The sequence below is a fragment of the Oncorhynchus keta genome, chromosome 13 (assembly GCF_023373465.1).
Source record: "Oncorhynchus keta strain PuntledgeMale-10-30-2019 chromosome 13, Oket_V2, whole genome shotgun sequence".
NCBI lineage: Eukaryota > Metazoa > Chordata > Actinopteri > Salmoniformes > Salmonidae > Oncorhynchus > Oncorhynchus keta.
Window position 1 is genome coordinate 12,838,755 of NC_068433.1, and position 17,585 is coordinate 12,856,339.

A 17,585-nucleotide genomic window follows, 5' to 3' on the forward strand; every position below is an offset into this window, starting at 1 on the left:
AAACACAGGGTGGAAAACCCAGACCAACCCAAACACAGGGTGGAAAACACTGACCAACCCAAAACACAGACCAACCCAAAACACAGGGCGAAAAACACAGGGTGGAAAACACTGACCAACCCAAACACAGGGCGGAAAACACAGACCAACCCAAAACACAGGGCGGAAAACACAGACCAACCCAAAACACAGGGTGGAATACACAGACCAACCCAAACACAGGGTGGAAAACACTGACCAACCCAAACACAGGGTGGAAAACACATACCAACCCAAAACACAGACCAATCCAAAACACAGGGTGGAAAACACAGACCAACCCAAACACAGGGTGGAAAACACAGACCAACCCAAAACACAGACCAACCCAAAACACAGGGCGGAAAACACAGACCAACCCAAAACACAGACCAACCCAAAACACAGGGCGGAAAACACAGACCAACCCAAAACACAGGGCGGAAAACACAGACCAACCCAAAACACAGACCAACCCAAAACACAGGGCGGAAAACACAGACCAACCCAAAACACAGACCAACCCAAAACACAGGGCGGAAAACACAGACCAACACAAAACACAGAACCCAAAACACAGACCAACCCAAAACACAGGGCGGAATACACAGACCAACCCAAAACACAGGGCGGAAAACACCTACCAACCCAAAACACCGACCAACCCAAAACACAGGGCAGAAAACACAGACCAACCCAAAACACAGACCAACCCAAAACACAGGGCGGAAAACACAGACCAACCCAAAACACAGGGCGGAAAACACAGACCAACCCAAAACACAGACCAACCCAAAACACAGGGCGGAAAACACAGACCAACCCAAAACACAGACCAACCCAAAACACAGGGCGGAAAACACAGACCAACCCAAAACACAGGACGGAAAACACAGACCAACCCAAAACACAGGGCGGAAAACACAGACCAACCCAAACACAGGGTGGAAAACACAGACCAACCCAAAACACAGGGCGGAAAACACAGACCAACCCAAACACAGGGTGGAAAACACAGACCAACCCAAAACACAGGGCAGAAAACACAGACCAACCCAAACACAGGGTGGAAAACACTGACCAACCCAAACACAGGGTGGAAAACACTGACCAACCCAAAACACAGACCAACCCAAAACACAGGGAGGAAAACACAGACCAACCCAAACACAGGGCGAAAACACAGACCAACCCAAAACACAGACCAACCCAAAACACAGGGCGGAAAACACTGACCAACCCAAACACAGGGTGGAAAACACAGACCAACCCAAAACACAGACCAACCCAAAACACAGGGCGGAAAACACAGACCAACCCAAAACACAGACCAACCCAAAACACAGGGCGGAAAACACAGACCAACCCAAAACACAGACCAACCCAAAACACAGGGCGGAAAACACAGACCAACCCAAAACACAGACCAACCCAAACACAGGGCGGAAAACACAGACCAACCCAAAACACAGACCAACCCAAAACACAGGGCGGAATACACAGACCAACCCAAAACACAGGGCGGAAAACACCTACCAACCCAAAACACCGACCAACCCAAAACACAGGGCGGAAAACACAGACCAACCCAAAACACAGACCAACCCAAAACACAGGGCGGAAAACACAGACCAACCCAAAACACAGGGCGGAAAACACAGACCAACCCAAAACACAGACCAACCCAAAACACAGGGCGGAAAACACAGACCAACCCAAAACACAGACCAACCCAAAACACAGGGCGGAAAACACAGACCAACCCAAAACACAGGACGGAAAACACAGACCAACCCAAAACACAGGGCGGAAAACACAGACCAACCCAAACACAGGGTGGAAAACACAGACCAACCCAAAACACAGGGCGGAAAACACAGACCAACCCAAACACAGGGTGGAAAACACAGACCAACCCAAAACACAGGGCGGAAAACACAGACCAACCCAAACACAGGGTGGAAAACACAGACCAACCCAAAACACAGGGTGGAAAACACTGACCAACCCAAAACACAGACCAACCCAAAACACAGGGAAGAAAACACAGACCAACCCAAACACAGGGCGAAAACATAGACCAACCCAAAACACAGACCAACCCAAAACACAGGGCGGAAAACACAGACCAACCCAAACACAGGGTGGAAAACACAGACCAACCCAAAACACAGACCAACCCAAAACACAGGGCGGAAAACACAGACCAACCCAAAACACAGGGCGGAAAACACAGACCAACCCAAAACACAGGGCGGAAAACACAGACCAACCCAAACACAGGGTGGAAAACACAGACCAACCCAAACACAGGGTGGAAAACACAGACCAACCCAAAACACAGGGCGGAAAACACAGACCAACCCAAACACAGGGTGGAAAACACAGACCAACCCAAAACACAGGGCGGAAAACACAGACCAACCCAAACACAGGGTGGAAAACACAGACCAACCCAAACACAGGGTGGAAAACACAGACCAACCCAAAACACAGACCAACCCAAAACACAGGGCGGAAAACACAGGCCAACCCAAAACACTGACCAACCCAAAACACAGGGTGGAAAACCCAGACCAACCCAAACACAGGGTGGAAAACACTGACCAACCCAAAACACAGACCAACCCAAAACACAGGGCGGAAAACACAGACCAACCCAAAACACAGACCAACCCAAAACACAGGGCGGAAAACACAGACCAACCCAAAACACAGGGCGGAAAACACAGACCAACCCAAAACACAGGGTGGAAAACACAGACCAACCCAAAACACAGGGCGGAAAACACTGACCAACCCAAACACAGGGTGGAAAACACATACCAACCCAAAACACAGACCAACCCAAAACACAGGGCGGAAAACACAGACCAACCCAAAACACAGACCAACCAAAACACAGGGCGGAAAACACAGACCAACCCAAAACACAGGGCGGAAAACACAGACCAACCCAAAACACAGGGCGGAAAACACAGACCAACCCAAAACACAGACCAACCCAAAACACAGGGCGGAAAACACAGACCAACCCAAAACACAGGGCGGAAAACACAGACCAACCCAAACACAGGGTGGAAAACACAGACCAACCCAAAACACAGGGCGGAAAACACAGACCAACCCAAACACAGGGTGGAAAACACAGACCAACCCAAAACACAGGGCAGAAAACACAGACCAACCCAAACACAGGGTGGAAAACATACTGACCAGCCCAAAACACAGACCAACCCAAAACACAGGGCGGAAAACACAGACCAACCCAAACACAGGGCGAAAACATAGACCAACCCAAACACAGACCAACCGAAAACACAGTGCGGAAAACACTGACCAACCCAAACACAGGGTGGAAAACACAGACCAACCCAAACACAGGGTGGAAAACACAGACCAACCCAAAACACAGACCAACCCAAAACACAGGGCGGAAAACACAGACCAACCAAAAACACAGACTAACCCCAAACACAGGGTGGAAAACACAGACCAACCCAAAACACAGACCAACCCAAACACAGGGCGGAAAACACAGACCAACCCAAAACACAGGGCGGAAAACACAGACCAACCCAAACACAGGGCGGAAAACACTGACTAACCCAAAACACAGAGTGGAAAACACAGACCAACCCAAACACAGGGTGGAAAACACAGACCAACCCAAAACACAGACCAACCCAAAACACAGGGTGGAAAACACTGACCAACCCAAAACACAGGGCGGAAAACACAGACCAACCCAAAACACAGACCAACCCAAAACACAGGGCGGAAAACACAGACCAACCCAAAACACAGGGCGGAAAAGACAGACCAACCCAAAACACAGGGTGGAAAACACAGACCAACCCAAAACACAGGGCGGAAAAACACAGACCAACCCAAACACAGGGTGGAAAACACTGACCACCCGAAAACACAGGGTGGAAAACACATACCAACCCAAAACACATACCAACCCAAAACACAGACCAACCCAAAACACAGGGCGGAAAACACAGACCAACCCAAAACAAAGACCAACCCAAAACACAGGGCGGAAAACACAGACCAACTCAAAACACAGGGCGGAAAACACAGACCAATCCAAAACACAGACCAACCCAAAACACAGGGCGGAAAACACAGACCAACCCAAAACACAGGGCGGGAAACACAGACCAACCCAAAACACAGGGCGGAAAACACAGACCAACCCAAACACAGGGTGGAAAACACTGACCAACCCAAACACAGGGTGGAAAACACAGACCAACCCAAAACACAGACCAACCCAAAACACAGGGCGGAAAACACAGACCAACCCAAAACACAGGGCGGAAAACACAGACCAACCCAAACACAGGGTGGAAAACACAGACCAACCCAAAACACAGGGCGGAAAACACAGACCAACCCAAACACAGGGTGGAAAACACAGACCAACCCAAAACACAGGGCGGAAAACACAGACCAACCCAAACACAGGGTGGAAAACACTGACCAACCCAAAACACAGACCAACCCAAAACACAGGGCGGAAAACACAGACCAACCCAAACACAGGGTGGAAAACACAGACCAACCCAAAACACAGACCAACCCAAAACACAGGGCGGAAAACACAGACCAACCCAAACACAGGGTCGAAAACACAGACCAACCCAAAACACAGACCAACCCAAAACACAGGGCGGAAAACACAGACCAACCCAAAACACAGGCCAACCCAAAACACAGGGCGGAAAACACAGACCAACCCAAACACAGGGTGGAAAACACTGACCAACCCAAACACAGGGTGGAAAACACAGACCAACCCAAAATGCAGACCAACCCAAAACACAGGGCGGAAAACAGACCAACCCAAAACACAGGGCGGAAAACACAGGGTGGAAAACACTGACCAACCCAAAACACAGGGCGGAAAACACTGACCAACCCAAAACACAGGGCGGAAAACACAGACCAACCCAAAACACAGGGCGGAAAACACAGACCAACCCAAAACACAGGGCGGAAAACACAGGGTGGAAAACACTGACCAACCCAAACACAGGGTGGAAAACACAGACCAACCCATAACACAGGGCGGAAAACACAGACCGACTCAAAACACAGACTAACCCAAACACAGGGTGGAAAACACAGACCAACCCAAAACACAGACCAACCCAAACACAGGGCGGAAAACACAGACCAACCCAAAACACAGACCAACCCAAACACAGGGCGGAAAAAACAGACCTACCCAAACACAGGGTGGAAAACACAGACCAACTCAAAACACAGACAAACCCAAACACAGGGTGGAAAACACAGACCAACCCAAAACACAGACCAACCCAAACACAGGGCTGAAAACACAGACCAACCCAAAACACAGACCAACCCAAAACACAGGGCGGAAAACACAGACCAACCCAAAACACAGGGCGGAAAACACAGACCAACCCAAACACAGGGCGGAAAACACTGACCAACCCAAAACACAGGGTGGAAAACACAGACCAACCCAAACACAGGGTGGAAAACACAGACCAACCCAAAACACAGACCAACCCAAAACACAGGGTGGAAAACACAGACCAACCCAAAACACAGGGCGGAAAACACAGACCAACCCAAAACACAGACCAACCCAAAACACAGGGCGAAAACACAGACCAACCCAAAACACAGACCAACCCAAAACACAGGGCGGAAAACACTGACCAACCCAAACACAGGGTGGAAAACACAGACCATCCCAAACACAGGGTGGAAAACACAGACCAACCCAAAACACAGACCAACCCAAAACACAGACCAAACCAAAACACAGACCAACCCAAACACAGACCAACCCAAACACAGGGCGGAAAAAACAGACCAACCCAAAACACAGAGTGGAAAATACAGACCAACCCAAAACACAGACCAACCCAAATACAGGGCGGAAAAAACAGACCAACCCAAACACAGGGTGGAAAACACAGACCAACCCAAAGCACAGACCAAACCAAAACACAGACCAACCCAAACACAGACCAACCCAAACACAGGGCGGAAAAAACAGACCAACCCAAAACACAGAGTGGAAAATACAGACCAACCCAAAACACAGACTAACCCAAACACAGGGCGGAAGAAACAGACCAACCCAAAACACAGACCAACCCAAACACAGGGTGGAAAAAACAGACCAACCCAAACACAGGGTGGAAAACACAGACCAACTCAAAACACAGACTAACCCAAACACAGGGCGGAAAAAACAGACCAACCCAAAACACAGGGTGGAAAACACAGACCAACCCAAAACACAGACCAACCCAAACACAGGGCGGAAAAAACAGACCAACCCAAAACAAGGGGTGGAAAACACAGACCAACCCAAAACACAGACCAACCCAAACACAGGGTGGAAAACACAGACCAACCCAAAACACAGACCAACCCAAACACAGGGTGGAAAAAACAGACCAACCCAAAACAAGTGGTGGAAAACACAGACCAACCCAAAACACAGACCAACCCAAACACAGGGTGGAAAACACAGACCAACCCAAACACAGGGTAACAACGGTCTGGAGCACAATAACACCTCCGATACAAGACGTGAACTAAATATAATCCCGCACAAACAAGGGTGGGCTACAGAAGCTTAAATAGGAAAGCAAATCAAGAAAACACTAATAGGAACAGGTGCAACTCATTAGACTAAACTAACAGAAAAGGGAAAAGGGATTGGTGGTGGCTAGTGGGCCGGTGAAGACGAGCATCGAGCACCGCCCGAACAGACAGGGGAGCCAACTTCGGTGGGAGTCGTGACAGTGATGGGTGACAATATTAGCCTATCACTTGTGAATTATGCCCAGCATAAGAAACAGTGTGTTTTTTTGCAACCTGTTTTCGATTCATAGTTGCACACCTCATGTCGCCTAGCCCATAGGCCTATATGTTTTAATAAGGTTAGTATCACACCTCATGTAGTCTAGCCCATAGGCCTATATGTTTTAATAAGGTTAGTATCACACCTCATGTAGTCTAGCCCATAGGCCTATATGTTTTAATAAGGTTAGTATCACACCTCATGTATCCTAGCCCATAGGCCTATATGTTTTAATAAGGTTAGTATCACACCTCATGTATCCTAGCCCATAGACCTATATGTTTTAATAAGGTTAGTATCACACCTCATGTAGTCCAGCCCATAGGCCTATATGTTTTAATAAGGTTAGTATCACACCTCATGTAGCCTAGCCCATAGGCCTATATGTTTTAATAAGGTTAGTATCACACCTCATGTAGTCTAGCCCATAGGCCTATATGTTTTAATAAGGTTAGTATCACACCTCATGTAGCCTAGCCCATAGGCCTATATGTTTTAATAAGGTTAGTATCACACCTCATGTATCCTAGCCCATAGGCCTATATGTTTTAATAAGGTTAGTATCACACCTCATGTAGTCTAGCCCATAGGCCTATATGTTTTAATAAGGTTTGTATCACACCTCATGTAGCCTAGCCCATAGGCCTATATGTTTTAATAAGGTTAGTATCACACCTCATGTATCCTAGCCCATAGGCCTATATGTTTTAATAAGGTTAGTATCACACCTCATGTAGTCCAGCCCATAGGCCTATATGTTTTAATAAGGTTTGTATCACACCTCATGTAGCCTAGCCCATAGGCCTATATGTTTTAATAAGGTTAGTATCACACCTCATGTAGTCTAGCCCATAGGCCTATATGTTTTAATAAGGTTAGTATCACACCTCATGTAGCCTAGCCCATAGGCCTATATGTTTTAATAAGGTTAGTATCACACCTCATGTAGCCTAGCCCATAGGCCTATATGTTTTAATAAGGTTAGTATCACACCTCATGTAGTCTAGCCCATAGGCCTATATGTTTTAATAAGGTTAGTATCACACCTCATGTAGTCCAGCCCAAAGGCCTATATGTTTTAATAAGGTTAGTATCACACCTCATGTAGCCTAGCCCATAGTCCTATATGTTTTAATAAGGTTAGTATCACACCTCATGTAGTCCAGGCCATAGGCCTATATGTTTTAATAAGGTTAGTATCACACCTCATGTAGCCTAGCCCATAGGCCTATATGTTTTAATAAGGTTAGTATCACACCTCATGTAGCCTAGCCCATAGGCCTATATGTTTTAGTAAGGTTAGTATCACACCTCATGTAGCCTAGCCCATAGGCCTATATGTTTTAATAAGGTTTGTATCACAACTAAAGTGGCCAAAGCACTTCTTAAAATTAAGCACATTGATCCGCTTTACATACATACTAACTGGCATACATAAGCAGCGCGTGACTTTCAATTTTGGGGATGACATTTTTTGCCATAAAAATGCACTTTAATAATAAAAGCATTCATTGCATAATTGCTTTTGCAGTCACTTTGATAACGGTGTTTTGCACTAATGGAACATTTGCCTTCTGCCGTCTGCGCATTGCTGCACTTATAATGTGAAGAAATAGACTAGTTTATCAACAGTTTAAGCTTAACGTACTGATCTGTTGCATCTGCCACATTGCATAAAAACATATTTTTTTATGCGAGTGGTTGTATTCATTTGGGATCTATCACATCCCACAACTGTCCCAGACTATGTTTGGTATATTTCTTTCTCACACAGAATAGAATAGGTCAACCTTTGTACTATGTGGAATAGTAGATTGACATAGTCTAGTGTTTTTGCTGTTTGTTAGGCCTACTCATCTTGTTGGCTGACAAAAAGTAAACAGGAACAGTTTTTCCAATATCTTCAAAAAACACCTCGGAATTGGGTGGGTCTCGACCCCGCCCTGTGCATCTGGGTACTGGATTTCATGACGGGCCGCCCCCAGGTGGTGAGGGTAGGTAACAACATCTCCACCACGCTGATGCTCAACACTGGGGCCCCACAAAAGGGTGCGTTCTGAGCCCTCTCCTGTACTCCCTGTTCACCCACGACTGTGTGGCCATGCACGCCTCCAACTCAATCATCAAGTTTGTGGACGACACTACAGTGGTAGGCTTGATTACCAACAACAACGAGATGGCCTACAGGGAGGAGGTGAGGGCCCTCGGAGTGTGGTATTAGGAAAATAACCTCACACTCAACGTCAACAAAACAAAGGAGATGATTGTGGACTTCAGGAGGGAACAGCAGAGGGAACACCCCCCTATCCACATTGACGGGACAGTAGTGGAGAGGGTAGTAAGTTTTAAGTTCCTCGGCGTACACATCACAGACAAACTCAATTGGTCCACCCACACAGACAGTGTTGTCAAGAAGGCGCGGCAGAAGGCACAATCGAGAGCATCCTGTCGGGCTGTATCACCGCCTGGTACGGAAACTGCTCCGCCCACAACCGTAAGGCTCTCCAGAGGGTAGTGAGGTCTGCACAACGCATCACCAGGGGCAAAATACCTGCCCTCCAGGACACCTACACCACCCGATGTCACAGGAAGACCATAAAGATCATCAAGGACAACAACCACCCGAGCCACTGCCTGTTCACCCTGCTATCATCCAGAAGGCGAGGTCAGTACAGGTGCATCAAAGCTGGGACCGAGAGACTGAAAAACAGCTTCTATCTCAAGGCCATCAGACTGTTAAACAGCCACCACTAACATTGAGTGGCTGCTGCCAACATACTGACTCAACTCCAGCCACTTTAATAATGGAAATTGATGTAAAAAATGTATCACTAGCCACTTTAAACTATGCCACTTTGTTTACATACTCATCTCATATGTATATACTGTACTCGATACCATCTACTGCGTCTTGCCTATGCCGTTCTGTACCATCACTCATTCATATATCTTTATGTACATATTCTTTATCCCTTTCCACTTATGTGTATAAGGTAGTAGTTGTGGAATTGTTAGGTTAGATTACTCGTTGGTTAATACTGCATTGTCGGAACTAGAAGCACAAGCATTTCGCTACACTCAGATTAACATCTGCTACCCATGTGTATGTGACCAATAACATGTGATTTGATTTGATTTAACTCTAACTGAAACATATAGGAGGACCAGTTTCTTTGTTTTCCGATCAACACAGAATAGCTGCATTAGTTCACTCTCTCAAATCGTTTGGAGAAAATATTTATATTTTATTCAGCTTTGTTCAATTGTATTCTTCATACTATAATATAAAACAATGCCACTGAATTATAAGCAAATCTTGTCTGCTAAATTAACTAGTGTAGCCCACAGCCATCTGGCTTAGCCACATCAGGACCTAACATAAGAACTATGCTATTCTGTTCTTCTGAAATAGACTACTTTTTCTTCATATCATGCTTCCCGGTCTTAAATAAATAATGGATTTATTGTGAAGGTGTAGGCTATCTTACATGGAGTCGGGTAGGCTGTTTGTAGAGTATCTGACTGGATAAAAAAAGTCAAATAATATCAATAATGGGCCTCCCAAGTGGCGATGCATCGCAATGCTAGAGGCGTCACTACAGACCCGGGTTCGATCCTGGGCTGTGTTACAGCCGGCCGTTATCTTGAGTCCCATAGGGTGGCGCACAATTGGCCCAGCGTCATCAGGGTTAGGGGAAGGTTTGGCCGGGGGGGCTTTACTTGGCTCATAGCACTCTAGCGACTCCTTGTGGCGGGCTGGGTGCCTGCAGTCTGGCCTCGGTGGCCAGTTGAACAGTGTTTCCTCCGACATATTGGTGCAGGCGGGTGTTAAGAATCGCGGTTTAGCAGGTCATGTTTCGGAGGACTCGATCTTCGCCTCCCGAGCCCGTTGGGGAGTTGCAGCGATGAGACAAGATCGAAATTGTGGAGAAAAATGGGTATAAATTAAATAAACAAAAAGAATGAATAATAATAATTATGCCCTCCCCACACTTCTAAAACCAAAGTTGCGCCCTTGCTAAGAGGTACTGTATTAAGGGGCTGTTTGGGTCTTCCAGTGATTAAACAAGTGTTGGCTGCACATCAAACACGTTCACTGCAGCATGCCTAAAAGGTTGTCTGAGACTGTAGATTACTTTAAATGGCTAGAAGGTCACTGAGCACTGCTAGCCCATATATAAGCATGCCTCGCTGTGACAATTTCTGTTAGACTCTGCGTAAAAATTTTACACATGGCTTTTAGACATCTTAAATTCATTAAAGGCTTAAGAAATGCTCTTTTGTAATTATGGACACAAACGTCATAGGCTTGTATTAAGAGATGGGTCAAAAGTTGAGTCCCTGCCTAAAATAATTATGTTGGGGAGGGACGGTGGTCAGGATAGCTTTAGACTGTATAGGAATGTATGTAATCTTATACTATAAGTCAACATTATAACAGATCCAGTACATAGTCAGAGAGAGAGAGAAGGGGGGCAGAGAGAGAGAGAGAGAGAGAGAGAGAGAGAGAGAGAGAGAGAGAGAGAGAGAGAGAGAGAGAGAGAGAGAGAGAGAGAGAGAGAGAGAGAGTCTTAGTCAAAGTAATAACATATCCACTACATAATCAGAGAGAGAGAGAGAGAGAGAGAGAGAGAGAGAGAGAGAAGGGGGCAGAGAGAGAGAGAGAGTCTTAGTCAAAGTAATAACATATCCACTACATAATCAGAGAGAGAGAAGGGGGGAGAGAGAGAGAGAGAGAGAGAGAGAGAGAGAGAGAGAGAGAGAAGGGGGGCAGAGAGAGAGAGAAAGAGTCTTAGTCAAAGTAATAACATATCCACTACATAATCAGAGAGAGAGAGAGAGAGAGAGAGAGAGAGAGAGAGAGAGCGAGAGAGAGAGAAGGGGGCAGAGAGAGAGAGAGAGAGAGAGAGAGAGAGAGAGAAAGAGTCTTAGTCAAAGTAGTAACATATCCACTACATAATCAGAGAGAGAGAGAGAGAGAAGGGGGCAGAGAGAGAGAGAGAGAGAGAGAGAAAGAGTCTTAGTCAAAGTAATAACATATCCACTACATAATCAGAGAGAGAGAGAAGGGGGGCAGAGAGAGAGAGAGACCGAGAAAGAGTCTTAGTCAAAGTAATAACATATCCACTACATAATCAGAGAGAGAGAGAAGGGGGGCAGAGAGAGAGAGAGGCCGAGAAAGAGTCTTAGTCAAAGTAATAACATATCCACTACATAGTCAGAGAAGGGCAGTGAGGTGGGAGGTGGTGGTGATGTGGAGAGAAACAAGATAGGTGGGGAGAGAGCAAACCAAAGCCATAGGACAGAGAGAGAGAGTATCTATGTAGACAGTTCCCACTTTCACAGGGGGATAGGGTGGTAAAGTGAAAGAGACAAAGAGATTGAGGGAGGGGAAAAATAGAGAGAGCACTAACCAAGTCCCTGCCTACACCACAAGGCTACCAATGAATAAAGCCTCCATTATGTACACGGAGAAAGAGAGGGGGACACTGGTTAGGGGGTGCAGAGTCAGTATGGGGGCCAGTGGACTAGCCCCCTAACCATTATCCCATTTAACCATCCCCTCTGGTCTGAAACAGTGGGATTCTTGAGTGGTTTATAGTTTGCCATTTTTGTGGTGATAATTAAGACTCTAGAGATACACACAGCCCAACCAACACAGTCAGCAGAACAGGCTATGGAAGGTAGTGAGAATTGTCCCCCTACTGACTTTATGTGCTGCAGGCTACCAGATCAGGGTCAATGTACAGTAAGTGAAGAAATATGAATTTAATAAGGTACAGTGAAGACAAAATACATTTTCACTCTTAGTGGAATATATTTATATTCTATTCTACTTTGGGAAATGCAATTAAATTCAAATTAATTTGTTCTGTACTTTTCCCCAATGGCGCCGAGTGAAACATTAGGCTATAGTGATCATCCATAGAAAAGTTGAGGAGGCAGGTCATTGTACACAGCCCAGAGAACGCACATACTGTACAGAATAATAGATTCTATGACAGAGCCCACCTATCACAGAAATAGATTCTATGACAGAGCCCACCTATCATAGAAATAGATTCTATGACAGAGCCCACCTATCATAGAAATAGATTCTATGACAGAGCCCACCTATCATAGAAATAGATTCTATGACAGAGCCCACCTATCACAGAAATATATTCTATTTCCATGACACCAATGGAGACGAAAGACACTTTTATTGCAGATGTTCCCTCTCTCTTCATTCATGTATTCATTCATTCCCATTATGTTCCATTGTGCTTTTTTTATAGAACGGTGGAACCACAATACTTCAGAGGTCAGGTTAGAGAGGTTGAAAGATATTTAGCATTTTCACCTGTGTGCCATATCTTTCACATTCATATATCCAGGTCCAAGGTACTCTGAGGAGAGGGACATATGCTCTGTATAGGGAGAAGTTGTAGGGTTAAACAGTATAATACCACATGTCGATCCACAATTGTATAATATTCCTCTCAGTCTGTAAGGGTTTGCAGAGACAGCGAGCGCATTGTGTAGGGAGGGATACACACTGCTGAGAGCTAATATTCAATGGTTGTTTGATCTCCACAGATTTCATTAATTCAGAGAAAAGGTTTAGACAGGGAGCCTGATTCCGACCCTTTCATTTCACTAATTGGTCTTTAGACCAATCAGATCAGCTCTGAAAAATATCTAATGTGATTGGTCAAAAGACCAATTAGTGGAAAAAATATCAGAATTGGGCTGCCTGTCTAAACAGCCAGAGAGAGAGAGAGACAACTTAATGTGTGTGTGTGTGTGTGTATATATGTGTGTGTGTGTGCATGCCTGCCTGCCAACCATGTGTGTGCGTGCATCTTCTACCCGAACCGAACTTCTTCACAATAGATAGCACACATTTTAAACAATGCTTCACCCAACAATACCACCTTTAAACAAAGCTGAGCCTTCCAGATGTTTAAAAATATACCATTATCCAGCGTCCTCCAGACAGACAGACAGGTTGAACTGGAATTGAATGATGACTACAGCCTTTACAATCCAGTTTACATTATAGTACTGTTGTTTTGGTGGCTGGGAAGTTGTTTATTAAAAGTTCTGCTGCACAACGGTAACTAAGCCTTACTGCTGAGAGAGAGAGAGAGAGAGAGAGAGAGAGAGAGAGAGAGAGAGAGAGAGAGAGAGAGAGGCCCTTTAGAGAAACATGGTCTCTGGATCAGAAAGGGATTATGCAGACCTTAAAAGTTGAGGCTGCTTGTGAAAAACCTTTTCCCTGCCCCCAATAATCTGAAACCAACTTCGAAAAGGACAGTGCTGGGTTATAGAGAAATATATATACCCAGCACTATCCTTCCTAAATTATGGGCATTAATATGGAGTTGGTCCCCCTTTTGCTGCTATAAGAGCCACTCTTCTGGGAAGGCTTTCCACAAGATGTTGGAACATTGCTATAGGGACTTGCTTCCATTCAGCCACAAGAGCTTTAGTGAGGTTGGGCACTGATGTTGGGCGATTAGGCCTGGCTCGCAGTCGGCGTTCCAATACATTCCAAAGGTGTTCGATGGGGTTGAGGTCAGGGCTCTGCGCAGGCCAGTCAAGTTCTTCCACACCGATCTCAACAAACCATTTCTGTATGGACCTCGCTTTGTGCACTGGGGCATTGTCATGCTGAAACAGAAAAGGGCTTCCCCCCAAACTGTTGCCACAAAGTTGGAAGCACAGAATCGTCTAGAATGTAATTTTATGCTGTAGAGTTACGATTTCCTTTCACTGGAACTAACCACAAAAAACATCCCCAGAACATTATTCCTCCTCCACCAAGCTTCACAGTTGGCATTATGCATTCGGGCAGGTAGCGTTCTCCTGGCATCCGCCAAACCCAGATTAGTCCGTCAGACTGCCAGATGGTGAAGCGTGATTCATCACTCCATAGACCGCGTTTCCACTGCTCCAGAGTCCATTGGAAGGGAGCTTTACACCACTCCAGGGGATGCTTGGTATTGTGCATGGTGATCTTAGGCTTGTGTGCAGCTGGTCGGCCATGGAAACCCATTTCATGAAGCTCCTGACTAACAGTTTTTGTGCCGACGTTGCTTTTGGAGGCAGTGTGGAACTCGGTAGTGAGCGTTGAAACAGAGGACAGATGATTTTTGCTGAAATAGCCAAAAAATCGGTCCTTGGACCCCAAAGGGGCGCACATTTTGTTTTTTTGACGTAGCACTACACAGCTCATTCAAATAATCAACAAATCATCCAGCTTTAATAATTTGAATTAGCTGTGTAGTGTTAGGGCAAAAACCAAAACATACTGCCCTTCGGCTTCCCAGGACCAAGTTTGTGAAACACTGTAATATCAAACCCCTAAGGTAGCTGTGGGGAAGTGTGTTGGGAAGTATAGCTTGTAGGACCTTGGCATACGATATTATCACCATACTTAGGTGCCAATATATGTACTGCGATTCTCACCATTCTCAAGATTCTATATGTATTGCCTTTCGAAACTGTGATTTTATTGTTCCAAACATATTGCTCACCGTATTTCTGCTGCAGAGGGACAAGAGAGAGTCATGAGAAAATTAGTTTGATCAGTCATGGAAATAAAAGTGCTGAAAACAAATTGGATCCCAATTTAAAAGAAAATGGAGAACAAGCTATGAAGGAAGAATACTGTTTTGGTGCAGGTACAGCCAACTAGGGCAAAAATGATATTGCAATATTGTCAAAACGATATGATGTATTGTCAAAAATAATATCCCGTAATGTAACTATACATTTTTTCCCCATCACTAACCGCTTGTTATCAGTTTTCAACTAAAGCAGGGGTTTTCGATTCCCCTGTAAAGTAAAAGAGTCAACAACATACATTTTTAATGTGCATGACTTGGACAAAACGTCTGGCTTGACCTGACCTTTGCCCCCTAAACATGTATGAGGATGATGTGATGATATCCAATATCCCAATTTATGGTGGCAATAAAGAACACAACACACCGCTGATGATTTTCAAAGTGGATTTATTTGCCAGCTAGCCTCCACATCTGGTTCTACATAGGGGTCTTAAGAAGCAGCTATTGTGCACCAGTCTTCTATCCGGAGATTAGCAACACAAACTGAGGACCCTCACCTCAAAGACACAGCCGCTCCAAAGACATGCCTGACCTGATATCAAAGGGGAGGATGAGAGAGAGGGGGCTCTACGTTTTCTAATAGTCCAGGGAATTGTCCTACCCATCCTTCCTGGCTCTCTGTTTCAACACAATAAACAGAGAGAGATGGTTTCAGAAGCACATGTTTGACCTGAAGACCCAGAGAAAACACGCCATTGACTGAATCAGCAACACGGCTAGGAACTAAACAACAGTTGGCAAGGCGGAGATTTTACAGTGAGAAGGCACATGATGAAGATGTGGTTGTTCTTGCCGGAGTGAGGAATAATGCCGGAGACTGAACAGGTATTTCCAAAACAAAATAACAAAGTGGTCATTGCAAGAAATACAAACTGAACTGAATCAAAATGAGTAGAACTATATCACAGAGAAACCCAGGCTCAGTAATCCTGGAAAAACCTGCAGCATGCCGTCCTTATCCTGTCCTGTCTCTCAAACAAGGAAATGACAGGGCTTAAATAGGACTACCCAACATGCATTTGACCAATGGAAACCATACACTTCCTACAATGATCAATTACCATTCACAATGGATGAAATTCAATTCATCTATATTCAGGTCATAATCGCATCATTATCCACACATAAATACGGTTTCAAAAACAGTGTCTGGTCATTAGATTAAGTGACGGAGGACATTATGACAATGGTCACAGGCGTAAAGCCCTAGTGTCAGAAAGTCAATGAGGCTGTCCGTATAGCTCCTCTAGGCATGGACTCAACACTATATGGACCTGACATGTCATGTAAACAACACAAAGCAATTACCCTTAAAGAGGGTGGCTCTACATGTACTGAACCCCCACATAATGAACCATCACTCATCTGTCTGACCCTGAACAGCATTGTACTTGGTCATGTACGGAACACTGATGTACGGAACACTGATGGACGGGACACTGATGTACGGGACACTGATGGACGGGACACTGATGTACGGGACACTGATGTACGGAACACTGATGTATGGAACACTGATGTACGGAACACTGATGTACGGAACACTGATGTACGGAACACTGATGTACAGAACACTGATGTACGGAACACTGATGTATGGAACACTGATGTACGGAACACTGATGGACAGAACACTGATGGATGGGACACTAATGGACGGGACACTGATGTACGGAACACTGATGTACGGAACACTGATGTACGGAACACTGATGGATGGGACACTGATGTACGGAACACTGATGTACGGGACACTGATGGACGGGACACTGATGTACGGGACACTGATGTACGGAACACTGATGTATGGAACACTGATGTACGGAACACTGATGGACAGAACACTGATGGATGGGACACTAATGGACGGGACACTGATGTACGGAACACTGATGTACGGAACACTGATGTACGGAACACTGATGGACAGAACACTAATGGACGGGACACTGATGGACGGAACACTGATGGACGGGACACTGATGGAAGGAACACTGATGGACGGGACACTGATGGAAGGAACACTGATGGACGGGACACTGATGGAAGGAACACTGATGTACGGAACACTGATGGATGGAACACTGATG